Below are 10,325 nucleotides of genomic sequence, written 5' to 3'. Positions count from 1 at the left end.
TCTCGGCTCACTGCAAGCTCTGCCTCCTGGGTTCACGCCATTCTCCTGCCTCAGCCTCCCGAGTAGCTGGGACTACAGGTGCCCACCACTGTGCCCAGCTAATTTTTTGTATTTTTAGTAGAGACGGGGTTTCACCGTGGTCTCGATCTCCTGACCTTGTGATCCGCCCACCTCGGCCTCCTAAAGTGCTGAGATTACAGTGTGAGCCACCGTGCCCGGCCTAGGCAATCTTTCAAGTAGAACCCACCCCGGCTTACAGTCCAAGGCCTGGTTTCTAGACCAGCCAGATCTATCTAGTTAAAGGCATCCTCTGGCAGGGCACAGTGGCTCATACCCGTAACACTTTGGGAGGCCATCGTAGGTGGATCACCCATGCGCAGGAGTCTGAGACCAGCCTGGGCAATATGGTGAAGCCCCACCTCTACAAAAAAATACAAAGTTAGCAGGGTGTGGTGGCACAAACCTGTGGTCCCAGCTACTGAGGAGGCTGAGGCAGGAGGACTGCTTGAGCATTGAGGTTGAGGCTGCAGTGAGCCAAGATCATGCCAGTGTACTCCAACCTGGGTGACAGAGTGAGATCCTGTGCATTTGTTCCTCACACCTGCTCTGTACGAAGCTCCCTTCTCAGCAGATATACAGGCTATGTGCTAACTACCCTTTACCCCCACTTGCCTTGAAACCTGTGGGATACCAGTCCACAAAACGAATATTCGCTTGGTTTTAATGGTGGCATTCTCATTCCTGGGCACCACTTCTTCACGGCAGAGCATGCAGCAGGCCATGTACTTGCCGTGGTGAGGTTCACACTTGACCATCTGATTGGAGGGCTCAAAGTAGGCACTGGTGATCTCTGCCACTGAGAGCTGCTCATGGTAGGCCTTCTCAGCTGAGATAATGGGTGAGTAGGTCACCAGGGGAAAGTGGATGCAAGGATAGGGCATCAGATTGGTCTGGAACACTATGAGGTCCACATTGAGGGCACCGTCAAAACGCAAGAAAGTAGTGATGGAGGACACAATCTGGCTGATGAGCCAGTTGAGGTTGGCATAGGTAGGGCACACGTTGTGGCAGCAGAGATCATAGATGGCCTCGTGGTCTACCATGAAGGCAGTCTGAGTGTTCCAGTGTGGTGTGGGTGGTCAAGATGGAGTTATAGGGTTCTACAGCTGTCATGGACACTTGGGGGACTGGGTAGATAGAAAATTCCAACTTGAGGCTGGGCGTGGTGGCTCATGCCTGTAATCCCAGCACTTTGGGAGGCTGAGGTGGGCGGATCACCTGAGGTCGGGAGTTCAAGACCAGCCTGACCAACACGGAGAAACCCCGTCTCTACTAAAAATACAAAATTAGCCAGGCGTGGTGGCACATGCCTGTAATCCCAACTACTAGGGAGGCTGAGGCAGGAGAATCGCTTGAACCTGGGAGGCAGAGGTTGCGGTGAGCCAAGATCACGCCATTGCACTCCAGCCTGGGCAACAAGAGTGAAACTCCGTCTCAAAAAAAAAAAAGAAAATTCCAACTTGAACTTCTTGCCATAGTCAACAGAAAGCTGCTCCATCACCAGGAAGGTAAAGCCTGAGCCAGTGCCATCCTCAGAACTATGGAAGATCAGGAAGCCCTGAAGCCTGGTGCACTGGTCTGTCTGGAGTAGGAGATAACATCACTACTTTGGCCTACAAAAGTGCTGGGATGGCAACACCCCATCTCTACAAAAAAATACAAAAATTATCTGGGTGTTGTGGTGTGCACCTGTAGTCCTAGCTACTCAGGAGGCTGAGGTGGGAGGACCACTTGAGCCCAGAAGGTGGAGGTTACAGTGAGTTGTGACTGCACCACTAGTGGCACTCCAGCCTAGGCAACAGAGCAACTCTCTCAAAAAAGGAAAAAAAAGAAAAAAGAGATGAACTACAAAAGGTTTGGAGTTCCTGGGGAAAAGATGACTTGGAAAGGCAGTGTTGTGTATATAAAATGGTCGGCATGAGGCAGGACACAGGATTTGCAGTCAGAGAGCCAGGCCCTCTCTGTTTTGTTGCCGTGCCCCCTAGTTACAGCAGAGTGGGAGTGGTGGTGGCATCCTGTTGAACATACAGATTACCAGGCCTCACCTCAGACTGGAACCCAGGAACCTGCAGCTTTAACAAGTACCCCACGTGATTCTCATATAGCTGTTCCTTGGGTAAGAAAATCATCAGTCTATACTAGACACATGGGTAGTGACAGTATAAAAGAAGTCTAACGCTAGGAGGTTTTGTTTTGTTTTTGTTTTTGTTTTTGAGACGGAGTCTCGCTCTGTCGCCCAGGCTGGAGTGCAGTGGCGCCATCTCAGCTCACTGCAAGCTCCGCCTCCTGGGTTCACGCCATTTTCCTGCCTCAGCCTCCTGATTAGCTGGGACTACAGGCACCTGCCACCGCATCCAGCTAATTTTTTGTATTTTTAGTAGAGACGGGGTTTCACCGTGTTAGCTAGGATGGTCTTGATCTCCTGAACTCGTGATCTGCCCGACTCAGCCTCCCAAAGTGCTGGGATTACAGGCATGAGCCACTGCGCCTGGCCCCTAGGAGGTATTTTATTTTCATTCTTGAGGAAGGGAGCACAGAATCAGGTCACTTCCAAGTCCTCAGTCTCTACTGAGCAGCAGAGAGTAGTCTAGGCAATCCCTCTACAGCAACAGCGCCAAAGTCCTGGCTCACAGGTAGCCTCACTCGTAGTTCTCAGTGCCTCAGATAGGGGAAGGGTGAACTGGAGAAATGGTTGAGCGCTAAACAGGAGCCCCTCCCACCTGGACAGATCTGCGTAGGAGTCTAAGAACGGCAAGCTGAGCTGCTGTAGAGATAGATCAAAGGTCAAAGAAGGTTTGGATCAGACAGACCTGGCAAAGTGAGGAACCACCAGGGCAGAAGCTTGAGTCCACAAACTCAAGGCAGAGCAGGTTATTCAGGCTTCCAACTCTAGAACTGCACCCAGGACAGAAAACATATATCCCCTTAGGAGAGAGTGAATGGACTGAGAGGCCAGAGGAATGATGTCAGGTGCCAGCCCACGCTGTGGTTGCCTCCCAGCCAGGAAGAGGGTTAAGGATGCAATGACCTCCTGTAGGTGCCGGAGGCCTGCTCGCCAGTTTTCCGATTGGCTCCAGCACCAAATCGATGATCTCCTTCCCCGCAGTGTAGTGGCCACAGGCATAGTTGTTGGCAGCATCTTCCACGCCAGATACCAGCTGCCCAGGGTGGAAGAGCTGCCTATAAACGTCAGTTCTTACCCCATCCTGAGGGGAAGAAAGAACAAAGGTAAAACAAGCTGGTTCATCCCCAAGGGAACGCCAGACACCAGAACCTTTGCTGCTAAGCCTCCCCAGGTACAACTGCCCAACAGAGTGATGATACACGGCGTCCCAGAGGCCCACTTCTTTTTCTTTTCTTTTTTTTTTTTTTTTTTTGAGACGGAGTCTCGCTCTTGTTGCCCAGGCTGGATGCAATTGCACGATCTTGGCTCACCACAACCTCCTTCTCCCGGGTTCAAGCAATTCTCCTGCCTCAGCCTCCCAACCAGAGACCCACTTCTAAGGCTGGGTCCTGCCTGGGCCTGAGACGGGGAGAGCAGGTGGCACCTTCAGTGGTCCCTTCCCTCTGATCACAGCCACTTCATTGTGCTGGGTGAGGAATCAGAGTGGTGTTAAGGAGAATCTCACTTCACTTTTGAATGGGGTAAGAATACAGCCCAATGTAAATTTTCACCACAGAAAGAGAGAAAAAAAAAAAAAGAATACAGACTAATGAAGAAACCCAGTCCACCATTTAACATCTAAAATAACAGCTTTAAAAAAACGCAGGAGGGGTAGAATTGTCATGATTAGGAAACTGAGGAGATCCAGATGCAGAAGGGAGGAAGCAGGAAAGCCCCCGGAAGCCAGCAACAGCCAAGTTCACACAGGCCCACATCCTACGTGGGGGCCTATTTCAGTTAAGGCCGAGCAGGGGGCCATTATGAATGTTCTCGACTCCCTGCTTCTTACGTAACAGGCTGCCCTCAAGAGTCTGAGGACACTGAAAAGCAAGTTTTAAATTTCTGCTTTTACATCTGCTCCTTTCTGCAGTCTGCATTCTAGGCCTGATCCCTGACTCCTATCTGGCAGTTTCCTGGCAGAGCTGTGCTAATGATCTTCCTCTCAATACAGGAAGCCTCCAGGACCCCCTCTGAGGACACAGTCTAGACAAAAGCAATAGACTTCAGACTTCAGTGCCGTTCATGGCAGGGGACTGCTTGCATCTCATGTGTTTTCCCCTTAAACAGACATTGGCACTAGCAAAAACTATGGCCTAGGGGAAGGGGCCCCTACTCCTCCATCCACTCACCTATGACAGCAGGTTCCAGGTCCACAGACAGCCCAGGACGCATGCTTGCCAGGCTGGGTCTCCCTGAAGAAGGTGTTGAAGGAGTCATCGCTGCTCCCCAGGGCCTTGTGGCTGGGCATGGTGCCACTGCGCTGGGTGTCGTGCTCCAGGCAGTATAGCTCCCAGCAGGCATTGCCCATCTGCACTCCGGCCTGGCCCACATGGATGGAGATGCACTCACACCGCGAGGGTGAGCCCTGAGTGGTGCAGAGCGAAAGGTGGGGACCTGAAAAGCCTTCTCTGGGAACATCCCTCGTCTTTCCTCCCTAAAGGCTGAAACTTAGTGTTACCTAGTCCAAAGTTCAGACGACTGGCCGGGTGCAGTGGCTCACACCTACTTATAATATAATCCCAGCACTCTGGGAGGCCGAAGCAGGCAGATCACTTGAGGTCAGGAGTTCGAGATCATCCTGCCCAACATGGTGAAACCCCGTCTCTACTAAAAATACAAAATTAGCCGAACGTGGTGGTGGGCGCCTGTAGTCCCAGCTACTTGGGAGGCTGATGCAGAAGAATCACGTGAACCCAGGAGGCAGAGGTTGCAGGGAGCTGAGATTACAACACTGCACTACAGCCTAGGTGACAGAGAAAGACTCCATCTCAAAAAAATAAAATAAAATAAAATAAAAATCAAACCAAAGAACCAACATCCAGAAGACCCAGTTCTCTTTCCAGGCCTTCCCATACTTTAAGCCAAACCACCTCCAGGCCCTCATTTTCGTTCATTCACTCAGAGCTTGAGGTGGTTATGCCTAGGTTTCTGGGGCAGGAACTAGAGAAAGCCAAAACCAAACAGCCAAATCCCACTGCACAGTGTCCTCCTTGCTGTTTGGGGTGGCTTGGGAAAGCTCAGAGTCCTGTATTCCAAGACAGGCCCACCAAGAGCTTCTAGACTCAAGCACCGGGGCCTAGAAAAGGAGGTCTCCCATGGGCAGCGACTATCTCCTCAGCATCCCAAAAGGGCAGAAGACTAAGTTCAGACCTGTGGATCAACTGAGGAAGCAGCCTTGCAGTTAGAGCTAGCCTTCTGAAAGCTCACCCACAAACTCCCCTTTTTGGGGGACAGGCACCTATCCTAGACACCTGTCCCTGCCAACTGCAGTACAAGCAAGCTAATTCGTGCAAGTACTCCTTAATTAAGCATCACAGCGGAGACCAAAAGATACACCCCACCTTTCGACTCTTTTCACTCAGGTAACTCCTATGATGGATAAACCCTCCCTCCCATCTCCTGGTCCTTACCCCAACCCACAGTCTAGGGGGATCAATTTAAAAGGGCCACGCACCTCCCAGATGTAGAAGGGATCTTCTAGGGTGACAGTAGGCAACAGTTTAACAGTCTTAGGAACTACCCTCCAAGACAGCCTCAGAGCCTTTAAGGGGGCTCAGAGCAGAGGCACTGATCAAGAGGTTTCTGGGGTGCACAGGGACCTCTGTGTACCCACCTCAAGTTCTTAGGGTTTTTTTTTTTGTTTGTTTTTTGTTTTTTGTTTTTTTTTAAGACGGAGTCTCACTCTGCACCCAGGCTGGAGTGCAGTGGCCAGATCTCGGCTCACTGCAAGCTCCACCTCCCGGGTTCACGCCATTCTCCTGCCTCAGCCTCCCGAGTAGCTGGGACTACAGGCGCCCGCCACCTCGCCCGGCTAGTTTTTTGTATTTTTTAGTGCAGACGGGGTTTCACCGTGTTAGCCAGGATGGTCTCGATCTCCTGACCTCATGAGCCACCCGTCTCGGCCTCCCAAAGTGCTGGGATTACAGGCTTGAGCCACCGCGCCCGGCCTCTTAGGGTTTTTTGTTGTTGTTGTTTGTTTGTTTGTTTGAGACGGATTCTCGCTGTCTCCCAGCCTGGGGTGCAGTGGCGAGATCTCAGCTTACTTGCAAGCTCCGCCTCCCGGGTTCAAGCGATTCTCCTGCCTCAGCCTCCTGAGTAGCTGGGACTACAGGCGCCCGTCACCACGCCCGGCTAATTTTTTGTATTTTTTAGTAGAGATGGGGTTTCACCGTGTTAGCCAGGATGGTCTCGATCTCCTGACTTTGTGATCCGCCCGCCTCGGCCTCCCAACGTGCTGGGACTATCGGCGTGAGCCACCGCGCCTGGCGTTTTGTTTTGATTTTTTTGAGACGGAGTTTCACTCTTGTTGCCCAGGCTAGAGTGCAATGGCGCGATTTCCGCTCACCGTAACCTCAGCCTCCTGGGTTCAAGAGATTCTTCTGCCTCAGCCTCTTGAGTAGCTGGGATTACAGGCATGCGCCACTACGGCCGGCTAATTTTGTATTTTTAGTAGAGACGGGTTTCTCCATGTTGGTCAGGATTGATCCGCCCGCCTCGACCTTCCAAAGTGCTGGAATTACAGGCGTGAGCCACCGCGCCCGGCCAGTCTAGTTCTCAGTTTTAACAGAGGGACCTTAAGTCCTTGAGTAGCAAACAGGAGAAAACTCAAGAACACTGTTTTCTAGGCCCCAAGAGCTTACAGGAATCCCTAGTCAAGTATGGGACCAAAGGTCGAGGACCTCTACCTCTGGCAAGAGTCGGGCGTCCAGGACAAAGACATTCAGGGAAATAGGTTCTGAACTGGAGAAACCTGTTAGAGCTTCCCAATCATCCTGGGCCCTGCCTCCTGTGCGGGAGTATGATCTCAGAGGGAGGCGGGGACCGCAGCTACAGGCGGGCACTTCTTTGTCCAGAACCGCAGCAGGAGAAATATGGGGCAGGTCCTAGATCCCCTCCAGGCTCCTGAGCGCGCTCCGCCGCAGAGCAGACTCTGCTGCCCGACTTGCGCGCAGCGCACAGGCGACCCCACCACGTTCTCGCCCGCGCCTGCTCGCCAGCCTCCCTAGTACTGCAGCGCTTGTGGAGCGCTCAGAACGTTTCTAGCTCGCACCGCCTCCCGCAGGGGAAGTAGGGTAGAAAAGTTGTGCCGGGACTCCTCGGGCGTCCCAGTGCTTTCTGCAGAGCCCATTTTCGCCCTGAACGTCCAAACACCCCTGGCATCCCCGCGCAGCCCACCCCACACCCTGGACTGCCGGGGCGCCCTTCCTTTCTGCGCTGCGGGACCTTCCCACCGACCCCCCGAGCGCCCCTGGCATCCTCGCCATCGTGCAGCACCCTCCCCCGCACAGCATCCCTCACCACCATGGTTGATCCAGTAGTTGAAGTTGGTGGAGAGTCGCTGACTGCAGACACTCCTCCGGTCTTCAACAACACTACGAATCCCAACGCGCGGTTGCTGGCGGGCCTTATAAATCCCCGGAGGGCCGCCGGTTGTGCCTCCCAGCGGGGGCTCCCATTGGGTCGCAGCTAGACAGAGGTCGTCCCCCACGCGACTCTCACTGGGCCAGGCCCCCACCGAGGCCCGCCCCTCTCTCCGCTATTGGCCGGCCGCTTAGGAAACATCCCCGCCGCAGAGGGTCATTGGGCAGTTTGTACAGCCAAAGGGAGGCAGGGTCTCGGGCGTCCGCGTCCTCCCGGCTAGCATAACCCTCTGCTCTGTTGGGGTGAGGGCTGGGTCTAAGAGGTGGAATCTTTGGGGAAACACTTTCGTTCTGTTTTGGTTTTAGGACTTTACACCAGTGACGCCACGGACCTGATTCGAAAAATGTGTCGGCCTTGGAGGAGGGTGCATACTTAACTTCAAAAACCACTAGAGAGGGAAAGATGCTGTGATGAGAACCGACGGCTGGGAGCTTCCAGAGCGGGACAAAATGCGGCTGGGGTGGGTAGCATGGGCAGACAGGCATGGGAAAGGACACTGCAGGCGCCAGTAGTTGACGTTTACTTCCCTTTTGACCGAAGCAACTGCTCAGGTTCAGGTGACTCAGATTCCTGCAAGAGCAAGGGGTCCGGGCTGGCCAAAGCAGACTGAGGGGGGCCTGTGGGGTGGAGGTGAAAAGGAGGCGTGGGGCCTTCAATGCTAGGCTGGAGAGTTTGCATATAATTTCCCTGGCATATAATTTCAAACCATCGAGGGGTTTTGAGCAGAGGAGTGATGCGATCACTGCAGCATTCTGAGCAGTACTGAGATGTTACTTGTGCATTATTTTTTCCAGTGATGGTTTCATATTGTTCCATGCTAAACAGCATTCACATACTTTTCCCTTTTTCCAAACTTTTCCTTAGCTGAGATGTTTTACTTCCAAATACCTAAGTGTAACAAATTAGCCCCTTTCCTTTTGGGAGGGTTAATTAGTGTTTGGTTTATCAAATGATTGGCCACCCCGCCCAGTGATTACCCTTAGTATTCGTGAGGCACATTCCAGAGGAACCCAAAGCATTGCCATCTCCTATTCATCCCCACTTCCCGTGGACAGGTGATTGCATCCAGTTGGTATAGAATCAGGCTTGGAGACTTGAATTACCTGAGGAAAATCTGCAGCTGATATGACTTTCTGCTGGCAGAACTCAGCAAGACCTTGTCATTGGCCAGTGTGACATCAGACCAGCTGTCCCCTGGATGCCTGCACCCATTTTTACACAAGACTCTAGCCATGTCATTCAAAACTGTCCTGAAATGTTTTGAAACGAAAAACTTAAAGAAGGTTTAAGTCCAGGGTACAGAGGTTAGCTTCAAAGTCTGAAAAGTATTATTTGGTCTCAACCCTTGTTAATGGGCTTCATGAGGCTGCCAGCTCTAAAGTGATGCCTCTGGTTAGAGGATAAGGTGAGAGAATGTGGGGAAACATCCAAATAAGTGCTTTTTGTAAATCTCATGTATATAAAGACTTAAGACACGGCTATTCATTGGCTGTCACTACCCCTAGCAAATGTTGCATTTGAGTTGTTGCCTTTGACTGAAGCAGGCCTATCAATGATTAAAATAAAGCTACCTAGTAATAAACTCAAAACATCATAAACTCAACACTATCATCTCTTGCTTGCCTCACCTCATGAAGCACGCATTCTACCTGCTGGTAGAGCCAGCCAGTTAAAAATGTCTTTCCATTCCTGACTTGACTCTAACCCAGGGATTATAAATGCATTTGAAACAGTGACATTCAGTGTTATTTATGGAAGTTACACAATCCCCCACCCCTGCCATTGGCAGTATACTTCTTTAATCAAACTGATTAAAACTAATCCTCTTATAAGCTATTTGGAGTTATTTCTGTTATCCAGACTGCCTTCTAGCTTAGAGTTTTATTTCGAACTTTTCCTCCTCCTCTACTCTACATCACCCTACTTAACTCCTTTGCCATCACAGGCACACCATTTTCACACACCTCTTCAGGAATTTAAAATATTCCAAAATTCAGAGAGTCTCATTGTTGCTGGAAAAAGGGGTCCAATCCAGACCCCAAGAGAGGGTTCTTGGATCTCACGCAGGAAGGATTTCAAGGCGAGTCACAGAGTGCACAGTAAGAGGTAGTTTATTGAAAGCTACTCAGTTACAGAGTAAGGCGTCCTCAGAAAGCAAGAGGAGGAACGTACCATCCCTGTTTTAAACTCTTCTTATGTAGGGGTCTTACCTATGTTAAAGCTAAGTTATGTCTATGTGCTGGTGGGCTGACAGCATGACAATTTAGAAGTTTGTTGATTGAAAGAAAGTTATCCTTGGCATTTGAGTGTGTAAGTACCTCAAAGCATGATTATAACTATCTTAAAAGCATATATTGTTACTCAATATCAGGACATCTGGACATTCTGCTGTCATAGGAGTTTGTCCTCACAGGCATTACTAAACTGATTCCTTAGCCTAAACATCTTATGGCCACGGGTGGTGACTGGCAAGGAATGTGCCTTGCTGGTTTTAGATGGAGTTGATTTTTTTGTTTGTTTGTTTGTTTGTTTTTTGAGACGGAGTCTTGCTCTGTCGCCCCGGCTGGAGTGTAGTGGTGTGATCTTGGCTCACTGCAAGCTCCGCCTCCCGGGTTCACACCATTCTCCTGCCTCAGCCTCCCAAGTAGCTGGGACTACAGGTGCCCGCCACCACGCCCAG

At 51.2% G+C, this 10,325-nt stretch overlaps 1 pseudogene; it reads right to left on the bottom strand.

Moving 5' to 3' along the window:
• Window positions 1–4,670, bottom strand: part of LOC105547096 — a 17,964-nt pseudogene extending 13,294 nt beyond the window's left edge.
• Between the last annotated feature and the right edge of the window lie 5,655 nt (window positions 4,671–10,325).

This window comes from Mandrillus leucophaeus, unplaced genomic scaffold, assembly GCF_000951045.1.
Source record: "Mandrillus leucophaeus isolate KB7577 unplaced genomic scaffold, Mleu.le_1.0 Scaffold38, whole genome shotgun sequence".
NCBI lineage: Eukaryota > Metazoa > Chordata > Mammalia > Primates > Cercopithecidae > Mandrillus > Mandrillus leucophaeus.
Note: the sequence above shows the minus strand (reverse complement) of the source record. Positions and strands in the feature narration are given on the sequence as shown.